This window comes from Heterocephalus glaber, unplaced genomic scaffold, assembly GCF_053883595.1.
Source record: "Heterocephalus glaber isolate CG9 unplaced genomic scaffold, H.glaber_assembly_v1.0 deba00001593, whole genome shotgun sequence".
Lineage (NCBI taxonomy): Eukaryota > Metazoa > Chordata > Mammalia > Rodentia > Bathyergidae > Heterocephalus > Heterocephalus glaber.
The window spans coordinates 8931015-8940615 of record NW_028258368.1 but is presented as its reverse complement, the minus strand read 5'-3'; the positions used below and the strand labels follow the sequence as shown (position 1 = coordinate 8940615).

General features: G+C 37.5%; 1 long non-coding RNA gene across 2 annotated transcripts in view; it reads right to left on the bottom strand.

Annotated features, from left to right (window-relative positions):
* Positions 1–1716: 1716 nt before the first annotated feature.
* Positions 1717–9601, bottom strand: part of LOC110344344 (uncharacterized) — a 124942-nt gene continuing 117057 nt past the window's right edge. The window contains exons 3-5 of one of the 2 annotated variants that reach the window (XR_015444046.1): positions 5473–9096; positions 3904–3987; positions 1717–3441 (exon numbers count right to left, since the gene is read on the bottom strand). This is a non-coding gene — a long non-coding RNA (uncharacterized LOC110344344). The remainder of the gene's footprint in view (positions 3442–3903; positions 3988–5472; positions 9097–9601) is intronic. The other variant, XR_015444047.1, reaches the window with a different exon arrangement.

Here is a 9601-nt window from a genome sequence, read left to right as displayed (position 1 = left end):
CTCAGACAAAGGTCTACTATCTCGAATCTATAAAGAACTTAAAAAGATCAGACCTCCCAAATTTAAAGACCCAGTCCAAAAATGGGCATCTGAAATGAACAGACATTTCTCAGACAAAGAAGTAGAAATAGCAAATAAATACATGAAAAAATGTTCAACATTTGAGAGATGCAAATGAAAACAAGGCTGAGATTTCACTTCACTCCAGAAAGAATGGCTGCTATCATGAAATCAACCAGTAACAAATGCTGGCGGGGCTGTGGGGAAAGAGGAACTCTGCTCCACTGCTGGGGGGAGTGTAGACTGATGCAACCACTGTGGAAATCAGTATGGAGATACCTCAAAGAACTAGGACTGGAAGTCCCATTTGATCCTGTTATTCCCCTGCTGGGGACCTTCCCCAAAGAATTAAAAGAATCACATCACAGTGATATATGTGCACCCATGTTCATAGCAGCACAGTTTGTGATAGTTAAAACTTGGAAACAGCCCAAATGCCCCTCAACTGGAGACTGGATAAAGAAAATGTGGTTTTTTTATAAAATGGAGTACTACTCAGCCATAAAAAATGAGAAATTAGAGACATTTATAGCTAAGTGGGTGCACATTGAGGCAATACTCTTAAGTGAAATAAATAGGACACACATGAATGAATACCGAATAGTTTCTCTGGTGTGAGAAACTGAAAGTGTAAATAAGGGCTAAATGTATAATAGGTAATGTGTAATAGGCAGACAAGGGGCAAAGGGGAAGGAAGTGGGAGGGCTAGGGGAAAGGAAAGAAGGGAATGGGATTAATATGAGAAAATGGAAAAATAGGAACAAAATCTTTGTAAATAGGGAAGACTGGAGAGGTTAAAGGTAGGGCTGGGCAAGGGTGAAAAATAAGAACCAAGAGAGACTATGTAAAGGTGGAAATTTCCAATGATGAATGTCATTATATTGTATACCTAAAGTGTACCAATTATTAGAATGGATAATCGATAATGTAAAACAGGAAGAAAAGGTCCAAAGGGGCAGGGGTAGTGGGAGGGACAGGGGAAAGGAAAGAAGGGAAAGGAAAAAATGATGAGAAATGGAAAAATGGAAATAAAGTCTTTGTAAATAGGGAAGGGTGGAGGGCATGAAGGGAGGGCTAGGAATGGGGCAAAAATAAGAACCCAGATGCATTATATAAAGGTACAATTCCCAATGAGTAATGTAATTGTGTTGTATACCTACAATGTACCCCTAAAAGAATTTAATACAAAAAAAATATTTTCATGGGGCCGGGGATATAGCTCAGCAGCATAGTGCCTGCCTAGCAAGTGCAAGGCCCTGAGTTCGATTCCTGGTACAGAAAAATTTTAATGAAAATTAAAAGATAATCTACAGAATAAAAGATAAAATACAAATCTATTAAATGTCATGTATTCAGAATATATAAAGAATCTGTACAACTTAATAGGAAGAAAGTGAGCAATTATTTATTTAAAATGAGTAAATGATTTGAATAGAAACTCAGTAGAGAAGATATATAGATGAAAAATAAGCACATGCAAAACATAAGCAATGTCGTAAACCAGGGATATACAAAATCACAATGAGATATTACATACTTACTAAACTGGCAAAAATTGAAAAGGTTAAAATTACCAAAGGTTTAGAAGAATGTGAGGCAAATTTGAACACTTATACACTGAATTCAGAAGTACATTATCTTGAACAGCATTTTAGAAAACAGTTTTGACATCTCTTGTAAAGATATATATCTTATATATATATGTATATTATACTGACTCCACAGTCCAGTAATTCCATTTTTATCTACCCAAGAGACAAGAAAGCAAGTGTCCATGCAGATATTTGTATGAAAATATTCACAGAAACTTTCTTCATGTTAGCCCAAAATAGAAAAAATACAAATATCTATCAACAGAAGCATGGGGTAAGAAAAGTGTGATTATTTTCCTACAGTAGAGCACTATTCAGTAATAAAGAAGGAATAAGGCACAGATACTTGCAACAGCATCAGTAAATCTCAAACTAAGTGAGAAAAGACAAACACAAATACTATGAGTTCATTTTCCTTTTGGTTAAATTTGAGAAAAGCAAAACTGTAATGATACTCAGCAAATCAGTGTTTGCCCATAGCCAGGAGTTTAGGGCAGTGAATTGGCTGCAAATAAATAGCTAGATATTTTGATATTGGAGAAAAGTTCTATATGTGGATGTTTGTGGGTTGTGCTATTGTATAAAATTGTCAGATTCATCCAATTGGACACAAAATTGGTGAACTTTATTATATGTAAATCAACACTGACACAACAAAAAGAAATGAGAAGATCTCTTAAACAATTTTATTTAAAAAGGTGAAATTAAACATTTTTTGTAGTAAAAAGAGGTTCTTAACCAAATGATTTTCTGTTTATATGTGTGTTTGTAATGGTTCTCCAGAGAAACCAAGATAACAGGATGTGAAGAAAGAGAGTGGGCTGATTAACTGCTTAAATTGTGGAGCGTTGGCCAGTTCAAAACTTGCAGGGTGGGACAATAGGCTGGAGACTCAGGCCAGAGCCACGATTCAAGTCCAAAGGCAGTTTGCTGCCAGAATTCCCTCTTCTTCCAGGAGGTCAGTCAGTTTTAATCAAGGCCTTCAAGTGATTGCCTGAGACCCACACTCATAATGAAAGATAACATTAAAGTTAATTGATTTAAATGTGAATCTCATCTAAAAATACCTCCATAGAAACATCTAGAATAATATTTGGCCAGATATCTGGGTACCATAGTCTAGCCATATTGACACATAAAATTAACAATCCCAGTAAACAATCTATAAAGTTCTACTATGCAGGAAGTCATTTCTTCCTCATACTAAACCAGTTAGATAGAAGTTGTAATTTCTACCATTTGGAGACAAGCAACTAGAATTCCAAGAAGAGTCTCAATTCCTCATAGACAGCAAGGAATGCTCTAGAATTCAAGGAAGTTACCCAGTCTCCAATTGCATGCTCTTTTTTTTTTGGTACCAAGGATCGAACTTAGGACCTTGCACTTTTGTGTGAGGCAGGCACGGTGCCACTGAGCTAAATCCCCAGACCAATTGCATGCTCTTTTGACCATAGTATATGAGAGGGAGACAATAAGAATAAAGAACTAAATATACCCTTTGTTCCTTATGAAAACTCCCCTGGTACTTTTCCAGCCCAAGACATTTAAGGACTATGCGATTTTTTATGTTCACTTTTAGAGTTAGCTAAAATCTATGATATATTTTATAAAGACTTACTTCACTTTTATCCCACGAGAAGACAATGTTAACAAACCAGCAAACCACTGATTGAAGAGAGGCAGAAAGAAAATATCATCTGAAAGTGAAATTCTACTTGTTTTGTCCTGGTATTTATTTCAAAAACAGTATTGTGAAAGGGGTGGGTGAAAGCTAAGGCTTCATAAAAACCTGCCAACAGATGTAGGAAAGGATAAACATAAGTAAATGAAAAAATTTCACAAAGTGATAAATTCCGGGTCATTCAAACTATTTACATTTTTCCTCATCAACTAACAAATAGAATATCAAACTAGGGCCGGGGATTTAGCTCAGTGGTTCTAGTGCCTGCCGCGCAAGTGCAAGGTCCCGAGTTTGATCCCCGGTGCCAAAAAAAAAAAAAAACACTCTTTAAAAAATAAATAAATAAAATAAAATAAATAAAAATAAAAAAGAATATCAAACTAATTTCATAACTTTTTATCCTATATTTTCAATTTAAAGAGAGAAATTTCCTCTTCAGTGTAAACAAAAAGCTTATTCATTTCTATGTAATTTTAAATTAATTTTGGACCTGTATGAAGAGTCATTTGTCAAAGCCCCATTAAAAGGACACCCTTATGAGAAAGAGGCAAGAAATCTTTTAGGTGTTACCTTTCTTCTGCCACCTAGCTGGTCAGCTGGCCTTGGAGAGAGCAAACTCAGCACCTTGGAACTACGAAATCAGTATAATACCAGCTGCACAAGAATGGAGAGAGATGAATGCATTAATAAGCATCTAAGCAATTGGAGATCTGGCATCAAAGCATTAGTAATTATGTCCTGTGCTGCTTGGACAAGGTTCCCCAGGCTTCTCAGGGAGGCCTTCTAATGGCTGCAGTCTCAGTGCCCTTCAACCCAGTCTGAGTCCTAACTGCCTGTTAAGGAAGTCTCTGCACTTGCATTCCAACAAGGGATCTTGGTCAAGCATGAGACAAAAGGAACTGTGCCAACTTCTGTGTCTCTGATGCCACCTCTTAAAGGTTATTATGCCCAGAAAAACTCAAGAAGCAACAGCAAAATTGTTTATGTATAGACAAAGATTTCTGTTTCCTGATATACCCAAAATAGTATTAAAAGAATACCAACACAAGGACCTGTTCCAAAACAGAATATTAACAGTCACCTGGTGACAAGCAAGAAGCCAGACTTTATCAGCAATATGAACAATAATAACCAGTTACCCTATATAGTGAATGTTTATTCAAGGCTCAAAATGAACATTATGTCTTTTAATCCATTCACCAGCTTATGAGGTAGGTGTTATTATTCCTACCTTACAGATAAGAAACTGACTAGAGTGCACAAAAGCTAAGAAAATTCAAGGAATAGAGTTAGGATTTGAGCCTACACCAAAGGGAAAGACCATGTAAACGTCATCTTTTAGCACCACCATGTGCACAATGTAAAAGCATGAATATGAATTTCTCAAAAACCATGGAGGGAACAAGTTGTAGCTAGAAGAGGATGTGAGAAGTAGAAGAATCTGGCTTGTTTTTATCTTGAGTTCCAGATCCCAAATCATGGCACTAAAAAGCAAGACCTGAAGGCAGAACAAGGATTAGATGCTAGACATAAGAGGCACTTCCTTTCCCCTCTCAGCATGCCACATTACCCCCAAAACTTATTCTACAAGCAGCTTTCATTTCCGGCCAGACCTTTCAATCATCCACAGTTCTTAATACAATTATAAATTAGTATATCCTTTATGCACAGCTTCCTGTTGGAAATTTATTGGAGCTAAGTAGGTGGGTTAGGCAGCAAGAAATCACTAAAGAGAAAAGGTGGCATGTGGGTGGATGGAGGTCACTGGAAAAAAATCAGAACTATATTTGTACTTTCTTGGAAAAAGTGACTAAGTAAAATTAGTGTGATTATTTGAAGTAGTCAGTCATTCTGAACTTCGTAAAAAGAGCAGAATGATTTTATTTTTCTCCTACTCCAAGGCATTTTATAGCAATCCAAAAGGTTTTGCCAGAGGGAAGTGAGTTGCTATAATCTCTAAAAAGAGTTTTGGAAGGATCAAAGCACACTTTAAAAAAGTACAGGGGTGGTAGAGTCTAAAGAAAAATTCAGATATTTATTCTTATTTGACTCATCATATGCATGCATGGCAAAAACATACATGCGGGGGCAGAGATTGTAAGGCAAAATTTGATAGGAAACAAACATAAAATGCTTCACCTTTTAAAATTATCTCAGCATTTTCTTTCCTGCTGACCTCTGGAGTTGAGTGAGCCACAGTGGGGTGGACAGGACAGTAATCTGAAGCTTCTCCTCAGCAATGATCCATCATAAGTGAAGAAAGCAGGGGTCACCTCTCTCTCACCCATTGACAAGACTCATGCAGGTAGCACATGATAAGATGCTCAGCTATTAGGGGGAAGAAAAGGACACTAGAGGCTGATACTTAAAAGAGTCTCAAGTCTGATGACAGGATTTTGTTATCTTCACCATATACAAAGGCTTAGTCTCCAAATCTGATTTCAAGAAAAATAAAGGAACCTACACATGTTTTCTAGAGTTGGTGGAATAAAGTACCAGAAACTGGAAGTGCAAAATAAAGATATAGCAGGCTACGTTCTCTGAACAATTTAGGGGAGATTCCTCCCCTGCTTCTTCCAGCTTTTGCAAGAAGGCATTGCTTTTTGGCCTTCTTGGGTTTCCAGCTTCCCCAATCCACCCTCCGTTTGTCTGTGTATAGTGTTTTCCTTTCCTTAGACAACTGTCATATTAGACTAGGACTCATCCTATTGACCTCATCTTAACTAAATTACATCCAGAGAGGCCCTATTTCCAAGTAAAATCACATTTACAAACATTAGGGGACTAGAACTTCAATATCTTTTATGGGGAACACAACTCAACCCATGGGAGAGCCTTGGCAGCTCAGGTACAATTCTGCTCATTCATTCAATCTGCAAGAAGAAAATGCCTGAGCTCTGTCTTTCTTCTCCAGAAGGAGAGCCACAAAGCAGTGGAGGGTATCAGGAAATGTCCAAGATGGAATGGTAAGACCAAATTTCAGGAGGAAAGGGCAAGGAGGGTCAGGTAGGTGTGGTAACTGAACTCAAGAAATATCAGTTTGATGCTACTAGAATTCAAAGAAAGGGAGTAACTGGAAGTATCAATTCTCAGGAAGGTTCGGTTGATAAGATTTGAAAAACAACAGTGGAAGAGTTGTACTTTTGCTCATATTCAGCCCCAAATTATATAATTTCAATGCAAATTTTACAACATTTCTTATGAAGGTTGATATTTTCCCATTAAAATACAGCTGTGTATATACTCCTAAAATCTCTAAGACTGTTAAGGTTCATTTATTTTAGAATAAATGGACCAGAAAAGATAAATTACCTAAATAAAGGTGCTAAATTGTCGGATATTTTAAAATAGATTCATTTCTTAATGATAAGATAATTAAAATTAGCCTTCTACATATTGTTTCTTCTGGGAATATGTCTGGCTCAGCTAATTCAGACTTGACTTTATTTCAAGTGTATAGAAATGTTTGGCAAATATAACAGTTTTAAAATACAAAACTAATCTTAAAGGAAATATCAGGTCATAAGTGAAGGTGTAACTAAGAGTTGATGCCCCTGCTGCTTCTTTCTATTTGTAGTTTTCCTAATATGACCTTAGCTACTACTTCACAAAGAAATAGAAGTCACTACATTTAAACTCCTTTGGTTTCCCTCTTGCCCTCTCCCAAATTTCTCACTATTATATCCTTGTCCTTTCCTTCAATCTTGACTTCTGTTTTAGAAGAAGATAACAAGGTGTCAGTAAGGTACTCCTGATAACTTCAGACTTGCACACTGAGAATGAAATTGAGACAAATGCAATTAATGAGATTAGCCATCTGTACAAATACAAGAAATGTCCCTCAGGAATGAGTGACTAAAATGTTTCAGGAATATCCATCTGATCTCAGTGCCCTCAGTGCCCTCTAAGAATCATTAGCCTGTCTAGGACTCTAGTTAATCAACTGGATTCTGCAGACATGAGATTTGGAGTCTGACATTGGTTTAAATCCAAATTAAACTATTTCTTATGTAATTTTGTTCAATTTGTATGATTTTTCTCTGTCTCAGTTTTCTCCTACATAAAATACAGTAGGTAGTTCATACTTCACAAATAACTATAGGGATAAGTGAGGGAATTTACATAGAAAGAATTTATGTGTAGTGTCAATAAGAAGTGATGGTGATTGTGGTTATAATCATAGAAACAGCACTAATTGTGTTAGTAATTGCTTGACATTTTTTATCTTAATATACACCTAAGAACAATTGACATATGTAAAAATATGGTGTCAAATGACAGTTAGGACCCTCTGCTACACAGTTGTTCCCTACCAATGAGTCTAAATCAGCCAATTCTCTTGAAGATAAAATTCCCATGTAGACCTGTGGACTATCATGGCTCATTAATCATTAAAATCATCCAGTTAACTCTCAGTATTCTTATGCTTGTTTATCAACCAATCTGGTGCTTTTGATTTTACTTTTTCAGTAACTTTCTTATAGATCAAGACAGAAACATTATAGGCCTCTAGAGATGTACACTTCCTATTTACATGTTAAAAAATGGTATTCTTGTCTATATAAATATATTGTGTATTGAACTAGTAGAGTTCATTCCTGAGAACTTGTTTTTTTGTAAGGATATTGATAAAATCAAAGTTCTGCCTATTAAGAGCCAAAAATCTGGCCATAACTTAGCCTGACTTTGCTGAGGATCCAGCCCGATTTACAGGATGGCAAATCTGTGTCCTTATCTTCCAAGTGCACCAGAAGTTCTACTTATGTTCTACTTAGTTCTACTACTACTACTACTACTGCTACTACTACTACATGGTAAACTAAGTATACTTAGTTCTACTAAGTATAAGTTTTACTTAGGTTGTAATCCCCTCTCCCCTCCTCTTTCTTCTGTCCCATGATTTGCTCTTTTCCTCTCTTGTCCAAGTATTCTCCTTTGGTTCTACCATTACTTTCTTCTTCTCCTACTCTGGAAATTCTTTTCTTTACTAGTTTTCCTCTCAAAGTACTATTATCATATTTTTTTCTTTGCAAATCTTCTTTAAGGAATGAATAAGTATGGCTGATAAAATATACATCGAAAGAACATCCTCTTTCCTCAAAATATTTAAAATTATAGATAAAATTTTAAAAATTAAAAGTGCCTACTGAGTTCTAAAATAAAAAGAGAAACCTGTAGGTGTCATAAAAAAAAGGAAAATTCCACAGAGGTAAGCAAAACATTAGTTCACACTTGAAGTCTAAATTTTGGGCAAAGATAAAAACAGAAGGCTTAAGAATTCAGTTTTGCACACCAAAAATGGTAAAATTCTGAAACTTGCATGAGTATCACGTTCTAGAAAACAAAGTTGGGCAAAAAGTAAAAAAATATAAAGAGAATCCATTGCTATAAACAATAAATGACAGATGTATAAAATAAAAAACTCTGTATCTTAAGAAATATGGAGAATAATATAAAAAAGATTTTTCAAAGAAATGTTGTTTTAAAAATATTTTCGAAGACCTCAAAACACACCTGCCCTCATGAAATAAAAACAGACAATTGTGAAACAAAGATAGTTATAAAATTTTAAAACTAGGCCCTACCGAGGTCCCGAGTCACGCGGAAGACGCCGAATCATCCCGCTGCAGACGCCGAATCATCCCGCTGCAGACAGGCAGGTCTGCCCACGCCCTACTGTGGTCCCCAGTCGTGCCGAACACTCCGAATCAGCCCGCTGCACAGGTAGGTCTGGGCACACCCTACTGAGGTTCTGAGTCGCACCTAAGACAGCGAATCACCCTGCTGCAGACAGGCAGCCACCTGGTTCCACACTACAAAGATGCAGAGGACACCAGACCACCAGACCACGGTACGGAGTCCCGCTGCGCCCGGCCCAGAGGAAGGGGCTTCCAGGTCACCATCCCTCCCACTGCTCCCAGCCGAGAAGAAAGGGCTTTTGGGCCACCTTCTGGCCCACTGCTCCTGGCTCAGAGGAAGGGGCTTCTGGGCCACCATCCCTCCCACCACTCCCGGCACAGAGGTAGGGGCTTCTGAGCCATTATCCCACTGTTCCTGGTCCAGAGGAAGGGCCTTCCCCGTCACCATCCCTCCCGCTGCTCCCAGCCCACAGAAAAGGGCTTTGGGGTCACCATCCCTACTGCTGCTCCCAGCCCCTGTCTCACCTCTCCCAGCTCAGAGGAGGTAATCCCTGCAGGCACTAATAGCACCCAGCCCCAGTCGAAATGAGAAAATATGTAAATAAGTCTCAAAACCAGACTTCCAGATC